Raw genomic sequence first — 11,676 nt, forward strand, 5'->3', positions numbered from 1 at the left:
GGTGTCGCCTGCTGCTTTATGGATGACCTCTAATTTCCTGCTTTTAAACTCAGATAAAACTGAAGTTATTGTACTTGGCCCCACAAATCTTAGAAACATGTTGTCTAACCAGATCCTTACTCTGGATGGCATTACCCTGACCTCTAGTAATACTGTGAGAAATCTTGGAGTCATTTTTGATCAGGATATGTCATTCAAAGCGCATATTAAACAAATATGTAGGACTGCTTTTTTGCATTTACGCAATATCTCTAAAATTAGAAAGGTCTTGTCTCAGAGTGATGCTGAAAAACTAATTCATGCATTTATTTCCTCTAGGCTGGACTATTGTAATTCATTATTATCAGGTTGTCCTAAAAGTTCCCTAAAAAGCCTTCAGTTAATTCAAAATGCTGCAGCTAGAGTACTAACGGGGACTAGAAGGAGAGAGCATATCTCACCCATATTGGCCTCTCTTCATTGGCTTCCTGTTAATTCTAGAATAGAATTTAAAATTCTTCTTCTTACTTATAAGGTTCTGAATAATCAGGTCCCATCTTATCTTAGGGACCTCGTAGTACCATATCACCCCAATGGAGCGCTTCGCTCTCAGACTGCAGGCTTACTTGTAGTTCCTAGGGTTTGTAAGAGTAGAATGGGAGGCAGAGCCTTCAGCTTTCAGGCTCCTCTGCTGTGGAACCAGCTCCCAATTCAGATCAGGGAGACAGACACCCTCTCTACTTTTAAGATTAGGCTTAAAACTTTCCTTTTTGCTAAAGCTTATAGTTAGGGCTGGATCAGGTGACCCTGAACCATCCCTTAGTTATGCTGCTATAGACGTAGACTGCTGGGGGGTTCCCATGATGCACTGTTTCTTTCTCTTTTTGCTCTGTATGCACCACTCTGCATTTAATCATTAGTGATTGATCTCTGCTCCCCTCCACAGCATGTCTTTTTCCTGGTTCTCTCCCTCAGCCCCAACCAGTCCCAGCAGAAGACTGCCCCTCCCTGAGCCTGGTTCTGCTGGAGGTTTCTTCCTGTTAAAAGGGAGTTTTTCCTTCCCACTGTAGCCAAGTGCTTGCTAGCAGGGGGTCGTTTTGACCGTTGGGGTTTTACATAATTATTGTATGGCCTTGCCTTACAATATAAGGCGCCTTGGGGCAACTGTTTGTTGTGATTTGGCGCTATATAAAAAAAAAATGATTGATTGATTGATTGTCCTGGCGTTCTGTCTGGAGGTGTCGCCTGCTGCTTTGCCCTGGCGTTCTGTCTGGAGGTGTCGCCTGCTGTTTGCCCTGGCGTTCTGTCTGGAGGTGTCGCCTGCTGTTTGCCCTGGCGTTCTGTCTGGAGGTGTCGCCTGCTGTTTGCTCTGGCGTTCTGTCTGGAGGTGTCGCCTGCTGCTTTGCTCTGGCGTTCTGTCTGGAGGTGTCGCCTGCTGTTTGCTCTGGCGTTCTGTCTGGAAGTGTCGCCTGCTGCTTTGCCCTGGCGTTCTGTCTTGAGGTGTCGCCCGCTGCTTTGCCCTGGCGTTCTGTCTGGAGGTGTCGCCCGCTGCTTTGCCCTGGCGTTCTGTCTGGAGGTGTCGCCCGCTGCTTTGCCCTGGCGTTCTGTCTGGAGGTGTCGCCCGCTGCTTTACCCTGGCGTTCTGTCTGGAGGTGTCGCCTGCTGCTTTGCCCTGATGCTTGTGGTTGATGCTGTGAGCGCCTCATCAGCTCTGTGATGGGCTGACATCTGCGTCTGACATTGGACTGTGTGGTGCAAGGGTGCCCTCATGTGGTCATCTTTATTGTTTACAGATTTGGATATTTATTTATTTATTTCATTCTGTTCCAACCACACAACCAAAAATCATTCCAAAAGAAAACATAACAAACGTAACAATACTCCTGAATGAAAGGGGGTAGAAAGAAGCAAACTTATATTACCTACCCCTTTTTACAGAAGATTAATTTACAAATTAAATAATAATCACATTATTAACATTACAGTCAGAATATCTAAAAAAGGAAAAGAAAAATATACAGTAAAAATATATACGTGGTTTCATTGTTACAACATCAGGTCGTATTTCTGAATCATATTAATTTTAACTGCCTTTTTAAATATATTGCTTGATTTAGCTTCTTTAATTTCCTTGTTCAGATTATTCCATAAACTGACTCCCTTGATAGAAATGCAACGTTCCTTCAATTTAGTTCTGAATCTTGGTTTGTTAAATATCTCTGTTCCTTTTAAGTTGTACTGGCTTTGTCCTTGTTCAAATTTGTTCTGGATGTTAGTTGGTAGTATTTTTTTGTGAGCCTTAAACATTGTGTGGAGAATAGTGTAATCAACCAGGTCATGAAATTTCAACAAATGTAACTGCAGGAATATTGGACTCGTGTTCTCTATAATGCCTCCGACTAATTATCCTTATTGCTCTTTTCTGTAAAATGAAAAGTGAATGTGTGAATGTTTTGCAGGCATTTCCCCATATTTCAATACAGTAGGACAGATGTGGAACAATCATAGAACAGTATAATATATATAGTCCTTTCTCATCTAACATCTCTTTTACTTTGTGTAGTAGAGCAATCATTTTGAATAATTTATTCTTTGTATAGTTAATATGTGATTTCCAACTCAGGTTCTCATCTATCATGACAACCAGAAATTTTGTTTCCATCACTCTTTTAATTTCTACACCATCTATAATAATTGGGGTATTCATACTTTTTTCTCTATTACTAGATTTCATGAAGTTAGTTTTGTCAAAGTTAAACGATAATTTATTAATGTCAAGCAAACTTTTTATTCCCATGAATTCTTTTTTGACTGCTCTCAACATGTAAATTTTTACCAGAATAGAAAAATGTGGTATCGTCAGCAAACAGAATACAATGTAACATCTTAAATACATTAACAATGTCATTGACATACAGTGTAAAAGGTTTTGGTCCAAGCACCGACCCCTGAGGTACCCCACAGGTAACACTTAATAATCCAGATCTTACATTGTTTACCTGTACAAACTGTTTTCTGTTACCTGTTTGTGAGCAACCCCTCTGACTCCATATTTGTTTAATTTTTGACGAAGTATAGTATGGTCAGTGGTATCAAAAGCTTTTTTGAAGTCCACAAAAATGCTCACAAAAAAATCCTTATTGTCTATTGCAGTGCATATTTCTTCACTTAGTTCCATAATTGCCATGGCTGTAGAGTGACTACTTCGAAAACCATACTGACTGTTACTTAGAATGTTATATTTATCAAGGAACTTATCCAGTTGATTTACAAATAATTTCTCTAATATCTTGGAAAATTGTGGAAGCAAGGAAACTGATCTCTAATTAGACTAAACATGTTTATCCCCACTTTTATATAGTGGAATTACCTTAGCTGTTTTCATGCTATCAGGAAAGGTTCCTGTTGAAAATGACAGATTACAAATATAAGTAAATGGTACAATAACTGATTCAGTAATGTTCTTAATGTCTAGATCATGACAGTCTGTTGATCTCTTGGTTACACAACCTCCAACAATGTTCAGTATTTCTTCCTTTTCAACCTTGCCAAGAAAGATGCTGTTCACATTGTCCATGATTAGACTTCCAACTGCATTATCACCCTTTGTTTTTGGAATATTAGTCGCTCAATTTGGGCCCACCCTTACAAGAAAATCATTAAAACTATTCACTATTTTTGTCTTATCTTGTATGCATACATTTTCTTTCACAAAATAATTTGGAATCATTGGTTTCTTTTTGTGATTTTTTTTTTATTGCATTATTAATTGCTCTCTATGTAACTAATGTTTTTCCTGTTTTTATCAATAGTAGAGAAGCTTGAATCTTCGACTGGAATGGGTTGCTTGACGCGAGGACGTTTCGCTTCAAATCGCAGAAGCTTCCTCAGCTAAAATTCTTGCTCTACACGCCGTGGAATCATTGAACCTAAAAAAGTCTAACAATGATGTTTGCTCAGTAGTAAAAAAAAGTTTCATCTGCTGTGACTGGATAGCATGTATCCTTAGCGCTTGGCATCACAGTTTATTGCAACTTGCACCTTTCCCAGAAGCTACTGTCATCTGAGCACTGATATTGATATTGCATGTGCTATAGACAAAAACAGACAAAATTCAATTTATTATTCAGCTAAACTGCAAATATATAATTTTTTTTAACATTTATGAAACACTTCTCTAAACAAGGCCATAGGGTCACTGACCCTAAAGAGATTCCTTCCTTGGCACAGTGATCTATTCAACAATTCAGTGTTACAACCAAAACTATGATACATACACTTTTCTTTCCTTTATATTTGACATCCTTGACCATGAACACATACCACTAGAACTTGGAATCACTTTTATGTTTTTATTAGTTCAAAAGTTATTGTATAAAAACGATTTTTCGGTAATGGCGGTTTTCTTCTGGATCTAGCGCCATAACATTTGAAGCTACATCAAATGTGATGACACCTTACTGAATCAGTACAGATTCAGCTACAATTTGGTGTTAGTTGTGCATCTCTAGCTTCATTTGTCACCTCACACTGACACATTTTCTATTTTCCCTATATTTTTGCATATTCTGGATCACCAGATCCGGAATCCGGATCTGATCATCACCAAACTTTGTTGTTTGATAGAACATTTGACTATGTTACACCCTAATTTTTTTCAAGCCTTTCTGCCTTGTTTTTGTGGAGTTAGAAACTAGAATGTCAAAATTCCCCCTATCCCGCAATGGTGAAGAATCCTTTAAAAAATTCCTGGATCCGGATCACCACTAAAATTTAATCACTTGTTTCTCTTGTCATTTCCAACCACTCCACAAAATTTCATCAAAATCCGTTCAAAACGTTTTGTTATCCTGCTGACAAACAGACAGACAAGCAAACTCGACTGAAAACATAACCTCCTTGGCAGAGGTAAATATATTGTCAATTATAGTCTCACTCTTGAGATGTGATTCTTGTTGGTTTTGATATAATTGGAAATAGACCCAAACTAAACATTGTATCAGTAAAAACATCAGAAGCGTGACGTCCACTGGGATTATCCATATTGATGTTGAAATCACCACACAAAAACACTTCTTTGGCTTGGTTTTGGTCAAACAGTTCTGTTATGTCAGTGAATGACTGCATTAGTTCCTGGTGCTCTATAGACACAGCTCACAAGTACATTTTTTGATTTCTCATTTACTATTTCCACAGTTAGAATTTCCATTATATTATCAACCACTGATGTCATATTGCTAATGACTTTGCACCTCAAGGATGAGTTGATATACAAAGCTACCCCCCCACCTCCTTTAGTTTTTCTATTTACATTATATAAATCATATCCTTCGATCTGGAATTCATCCAACTCATCATTCTTTATCCAGGTTTCAGACACAGCAATTATAGTAAACTTGTCTTTAAACTGTTTTAAGCAATCTTCTATTTTAGATAAATTACAATTTGAACTTCTGCTATTAAAGTGAATAATGGATAGGTTGCCCTTCATCATTATCTTATTCATAAACTGCTTCTCAGTATAGTAATCACAGTTGATATTGTGGGTGATGCCTTCATTTTAAGTAGTGAAGGTTTTATATGAATTAGTACGAATACATTTGTGTTGTGAACCATCTACTCTGACTCTTTTGCAACAAACCTGTGTGCCTTGATTCAGGAGTTAAATGTGACTGGAGAACTCTCTGGTTGAAATTCACAGGGTGGTCTCAGGAGTTTGATCCATTATTCCTGCTCATCTGAATGATTAAAAACGACACATCTGCTTTACCACATAAGAACAGAGACACTCTGATATTTAATTTTTCTGATTTTAAAGTGAAAATCTTTCTTGTTTTGAATCGTCTCTGCAGGTTATCTGGCTGTAATCTGTCAGAGAGAAGCTGTAAAGTTCTGTGTTCAGTTCTCAGCTCTCAGTCCTCCAGTCTGACAGAACTGGACCTGAGTCAGAACCAGCTGCAGGATTCAGGAGTGAAGCTGCTGTCTGCTGGACTGGAGAGTCCACACTGTCACCTGGAGACTCTCAGGTCAGCATTTAATTTCTGCTTCAAATGGTTCAAGACGTCTCTCTGAATTCTAAACTGTTTCATCAGGTTCAGTTTCACATCAGCGCTCAGATATGTGGTCTGAACCAGAACTAAACGATTTCAGTCTTTGCCGGAAACACGGCAGGGTGGAGCAGCAGGTATCACTTGCTCACAACCCGAGCCGAACCCAAAAGGTATTTGAATGTTTCTGTAAAAACCTGTAGTTTCCATCTGAAACAAATCCCTGCAAAGAGGAACAAAAGTGTTAGGTTCTGTTTGTTTGTTTAACAAAAACGGATGCTTGGGACTTCCGGGTGATTATGTCTGGCTAGAAGACGTGCCTTCGCTGTGCTCTCTCTTCCACCGACAGGTATTAAAGTGTAATACGCATGACTACCAATATCATTAATAGTTAAGCAAGCTACGTGTTTCTGGCACTATATATACGCACCTTCTCACTCTTGAACGGAGGACTATGTCGAAACAACTGAAAATCCAGACCAAAAAGATCGCTGCTAACGCTAGCGCTAGCCAAAAAGACGCACCACTAACAGAGGAGCCATCTCATGCACAGACTCCAGCACCAGCCCAGGGACCAGATGAGACCGAGGCACTGATTCTCAGTGTCTGAAAGTTTCAGTGCAGCGATGGAAGGCAGACTAAGTTTTCTGAGACACTGGATAAAATCTCATCCAGACTCGATAAGTATGAATCGCGTTTTATAGATGTGGAGCAGCGAGTCTCGGATGTTGAAGACAGTACTGGGGACCTGGCGCTAAGACTGGCTGAAGCGGAAAGGAGAATTGAACTAATGGCCAGCGGGTTGGACAACCTGGTTAACAGAAGTAGACGGGACAACATTCACCTTATCAATCTGAAAGAGGGCACAGAAGGAGGTAACCCACTGGAGTTTTTTGAAGCCTGGCTCCCCTCGTTTCTTGGTCTGGATAAGGGCATGGGAAATAGAGCTGCGCCCCGCATTAGGATGGACCGCGCACACCGAGGCTCTGGCAGACGAGGCACGCGTCCACGCCCGGTTATCATCAAGCTTCACAACTCCTGAGACAAGCAGCGCATTATGGCAGCAGTGACAGCAGCACCAGAGCTTAAACATGACGGGCAACGCATCTTCATTCATCAGGATTTGTCCGCAGCAGTACGCGAGAAGAGACGAGCCTTCAACGACGCATGCCGTGGTCTTATTGGAAAGGGCATACGCTTCATCACGTGTTATCCACCACACTCGCCTTCAAACACAACGGTACTACGCACGAGTTCTCCTCGCCAATGGATGCACAGGATTTCATCAACGCTTTAGAATGAAAAGTTCACCGTCAAGAAAACTGTTTCACGTAAGTGTACTGTATTCATGGTCACATATCGAGGACAAAGCCTGAGTAATGAAGAAAAATGACAATTTAAGTACTTATTGTTCACAAATAATTTGGTAGTCAGAATTATTATATTGGTGGGAACAGAGTAGGATTTTTGTTTCCTGTAGAGTGGAGACTTCTTTTGGCAGCACTCAGGATTTTTTCCCATTTTTTGAGTGATTCTTTTTGTTTGAATCATTCTCAAGAATGTACCTTTCATCTTTTGCACATTTTGTTGGTTTGTGTGTAATGGTTCTTTTGCCATCTATGTTTGATGGTTTTGTTCATGCCAGCACAGCTAGTCTAGTTAAAGGTTCAATAACTATTGTATTGTGTTACTTAGTCTCATTATGGTACACTATTTTTTTTTTTTTTTAGCAAAATCTTTGAGTGTGGCTAATGAGTAACACCAAAATTCTGATGCTAAATGTCAAGGGAATTAATCAAAAGGCGCAAAATACTTTCCATGCTTAAAAAAGATCAGGTAATGATTGCATTATTACAGGAAACCCACCTAACTGACTTTGATTCAAGGATTCAAGGATTCAAAAAAATTTTATTGTCATATGCACAAAAGAACATGTTCCCTGCACAATGAAATGTGTCTACTGCATTTAACCCATCCTAATTGCCAATTAGGAGCAGAAGTCGCCGTTAGGCGCCCAGGGACCAGCTCCAGATGTACATCCCTGCCTTGGTCAACAGCAGGGCTGAGCAAACCAAGACCAACCCATAACAAACGACACACACATAACACACAACACACATAGGCCGGCCCGGTACATAAACACATATAAAAAAGCACACACGAGGGAAGAAAGAGGAAAAAAACCCTCATAGCCGCTGCGTTACACAGCAGCAATGAGGAAAAAAAACCCCATCAGCACAGAAAACAATAATCACACAGACAAACAAAGACGCAGGACGACAACCGAGATTTGAAGGTCCAGTTTATCAGAACACTCCGGAGGCAGCCTATTAGGCGCCGTCAACGGCCTTGTCCGACAATCCTGGAAGGGGGAGGGGCTCAGCCCTGAGAGTCCACTGTCCACAGTCATCGTCAGAGCTGGAGAAGCTGAGGGGAGGGGGGATGACCAGGGAGCGAGGCTTAAGTGTTGATCTTCTTGAGGAGGTTTTTTATCACAGCGGCCTTGAAGTGCAGCTGTGTTTGGGGAAGCCAAATGAATATCCAGATTAGCAGACACCTGAAAGATTCCACAGTTCTGAGAACAGAGTGGCTCTCAATGCATCTGAATGTAGAATGTGGTCTTCACAGACGGTCAGAGCGGGTTTCCAGGGCTGCTATCCTACCCGAGATGTTTTCCAGCGTGCGGTTAACACCCGCCGACTGCGCAGCCACTGCCTTCCCAATCGAATCAATCATGTAGGGCAGCCTGGACGGCCTAATTAATGCTGCCACCACTTTCTTAATTTTCCGGTAAACCAGCGCCATGCCCGCTCCACACAGCAGAAAGCCGGTCACCACCAAGCCAAATATATACACATCTTCGACGTCCTCCACAGAAAGCGTGTAAAGGCACATGACCTGCCATCTCCTCCACAAGTCCATCACGTAACCCATCACATGCGTCCCGGCAGGACAGGTCGGGTCCTCCGCCCCCGAATGTCTTGTGGAAAAAATAGTGTCAATTACGTTCAGAGACCACTTTAACAGATCCATTTTTGTCGTTTTCCAGAAGAGCAAAGCTGCAGCCTCACAGACAACACGCCACAGAAGCAGGAAAGATAAGGAGGGAGGGAGAAGAGAAAAAGGCGTCCGTCTTGGCCGAGTGCAAGCTGGCAAAAAAACATTTAAAACTAAAGCGGGACTGGGTGGGACAGATTTTCTATTCTTCTTTTAACTCAAAGAGTCGAGGAGTGGCAATTCTTATTCATAAAAACTTACCTTTTACAGTGGATAAAATTATTAAAGATGAGGAAGAACGTTTTGTGGTAATTACAGGGGTTTTATATGGGGAACAAATTTTACTTGGCAGTGTTTATGCCCCAAATACATATGATGGAACGTTCTATTCTACAATTCTGTCAAAACTTTCATCTATATGTCCTCTTCATGTTTTAATTGGTGGTGATTTTAATTGTGGTCTTTCTTACTGCTCCGACTACCACCCACCTAAAAGTCAACCACTTTCTAAAATGGTAAAAGCTACATCAGACCTGTGTGCTGATCTCGGCCTCTTCGATGCTTGGAGAATTTGCAATCCAAATGTTAGGGATTTTACCTTTTTTTTTCTCGTCCTCATCAGTCTTTCTCTAGAATTGATTTCTTGTTTGTCTCTAGATCTATTCTTGATAGGACCCAGTTATGTTCAATTAACCCATGTGTCTGTTCTGACCACTCGTCAGTTTTTCTGGATTTATTGCCACCCTACTGTGATCCACTGGCGAGACATTGGCACCTGAATCCTATTCTCCTGAGTGATTCCGTATTTATAAAATATATCGAGAACCAATGGGAATTATTCATATCTACAAATGATACTCCTGGAATGAGCGCCTCCATCTTGTGGGAGGCGGGCCAAGCATTTCTGAGGGGTTCTGTTATTTCATTTACAGCTGCAAAAAAGAAGAATACACTCTCTAGACAATTGGAATTGGAACAGCAGGTCACAACTTTGCAGAGGGACTTTAAACAGTCCTCGTCTGAATCTGTACTCAAGAAATTAGATGCAGCTAGATCCGCTCTAGACAAATTACTTACCCAAAAAGCAGAAACAGCAATATTTTATGCAAAACACAAATTGTTTGAGTCAGGAAATAAACCTTGCCCGCCTCGCCCAGGGAAAAGGTGGATCTTTTGCAATATCTTCTCTTAGAGATAAAAAGAATGATTTGCATTTTGAATCAAAGAATATTTGTAAAATAATGAGGGATTTTTATCAAGAACTCTACTCTTCTGAATGTGAGGGCACAACAAAAATAAGTGACAGTTTTTTTAATGGACTTGATCTTTCTGTATTATCTCAACAAAAACGGGTTGATTTGGAAAGACCTATAAGTACTCAGGAAGTTTTAAAACCTATAAAATCATTACAGAGCCGGAAAGCGGCGGACCCAGACGGGTTTGGACCGGACTTCTATTAAAAAAATGGTCCCTAAGATTGTAAATCCCTTATTAAAAATGTATAAGGAATCATTTGAACGTGGAACACTCCCTCCTACTTTGAATTTGGCTCACATATCTTTAATCCTTAAAAAGGATAAACACCCTGACTTGTGTACATCTTACAGACCGATCAGCCTGCTAGGAGTAGATTGTAAAATATTATCCAAGATTCTGGCTGGGAGACTGGAAGAGATTTTGCCAACTCTCGTGAGGCCCGATCAGACCGGATTTATTAGGAATAGGTACTCCCACTCCAACATGCTGTGATTTTTAAACATCTTACAATACTCACAAAATAGAAGCTACAAGGCCCTCGCCATTTCATTGGATGCTGAGAAGGCTTTTGATCGGGTGGAGTGGGAGTACCTATTTAATGTGCTGGAGAGGTTTGGATTGGGCTCTAACTTTGTCAGCTGGGTGAGGTTGCTATACAAGGCTCCCCCTGCCAGTGTTTTGGTGAATGGGTGTACCTCTGACGCTTTCCCTCTGGGTAGGGGTACTCGTCAGGGTTGTCCCCTCTCTCCCCTGTTATTCGCTTTGGCTTTAGAGCCGCTTGCAGAGGCTATAAGAACTCATCCTGAAGTTATTGGAATCACACTGGGAATTACTGAATACAAAATTTCACTTTACACAGACGATGTGCTCTATTTGTTACCAAACTAGAGTCATCCATTCCAATTCTTCTTTCAATTATTAACACATTTGGACAAATTTCAGGATACAAAATTAATTTTGAGAAATCTGAAGCCTTACCTCTGGGGGAGGGAGGGGACCCACCCCCAGATTTTCTCTTCAGATGGTCAACTGAAGGATTTAAATATCTAGGCATAAGGGTGTCAGCAAATACCTCTGAATTATACAAACTAAATTTTAAAACGGTTGTGAATACAGTAAAAAGTGACCTAAATAGGTGGTTTGGCCTCCCTCTGTCGCTGTTAGGCAGGGTAAGTCTCATCAAAATGAATATCCTTCCCAGGATACTCTACCCTATGCAGATGTTAACCTCTTAAGATTAACAAAGCAACATTCTCTGAGATTGAGAGACTTTTATCAAGATTTGTATGGCACGGAAAGAAACCTAGGCTTAAACTGAAGATCTTGCAGAATCCAGTTGACGAGGGCGGTCTTGCGCTACCCAACTTTAAACATTATTATTATTGGGCTTGTCACG

Source organism: Thalassophryne amazonica, unplaced genomic scaffold, assembly GCF_902500255.1.
Source record: "Thalassophryne amazonica unplaced genomic scaffold, fThaAma1.1, whole genome shotgun sequence".
In the NCBI taxonomy this organism is placed as follows: domain Eukaryota; kingdom Metazoa; phylum Chordata; class Actinopteri; order Batrachoidiformes; family Batrachoididae; genus Thalassophryne; species Thalassophryne amazonica.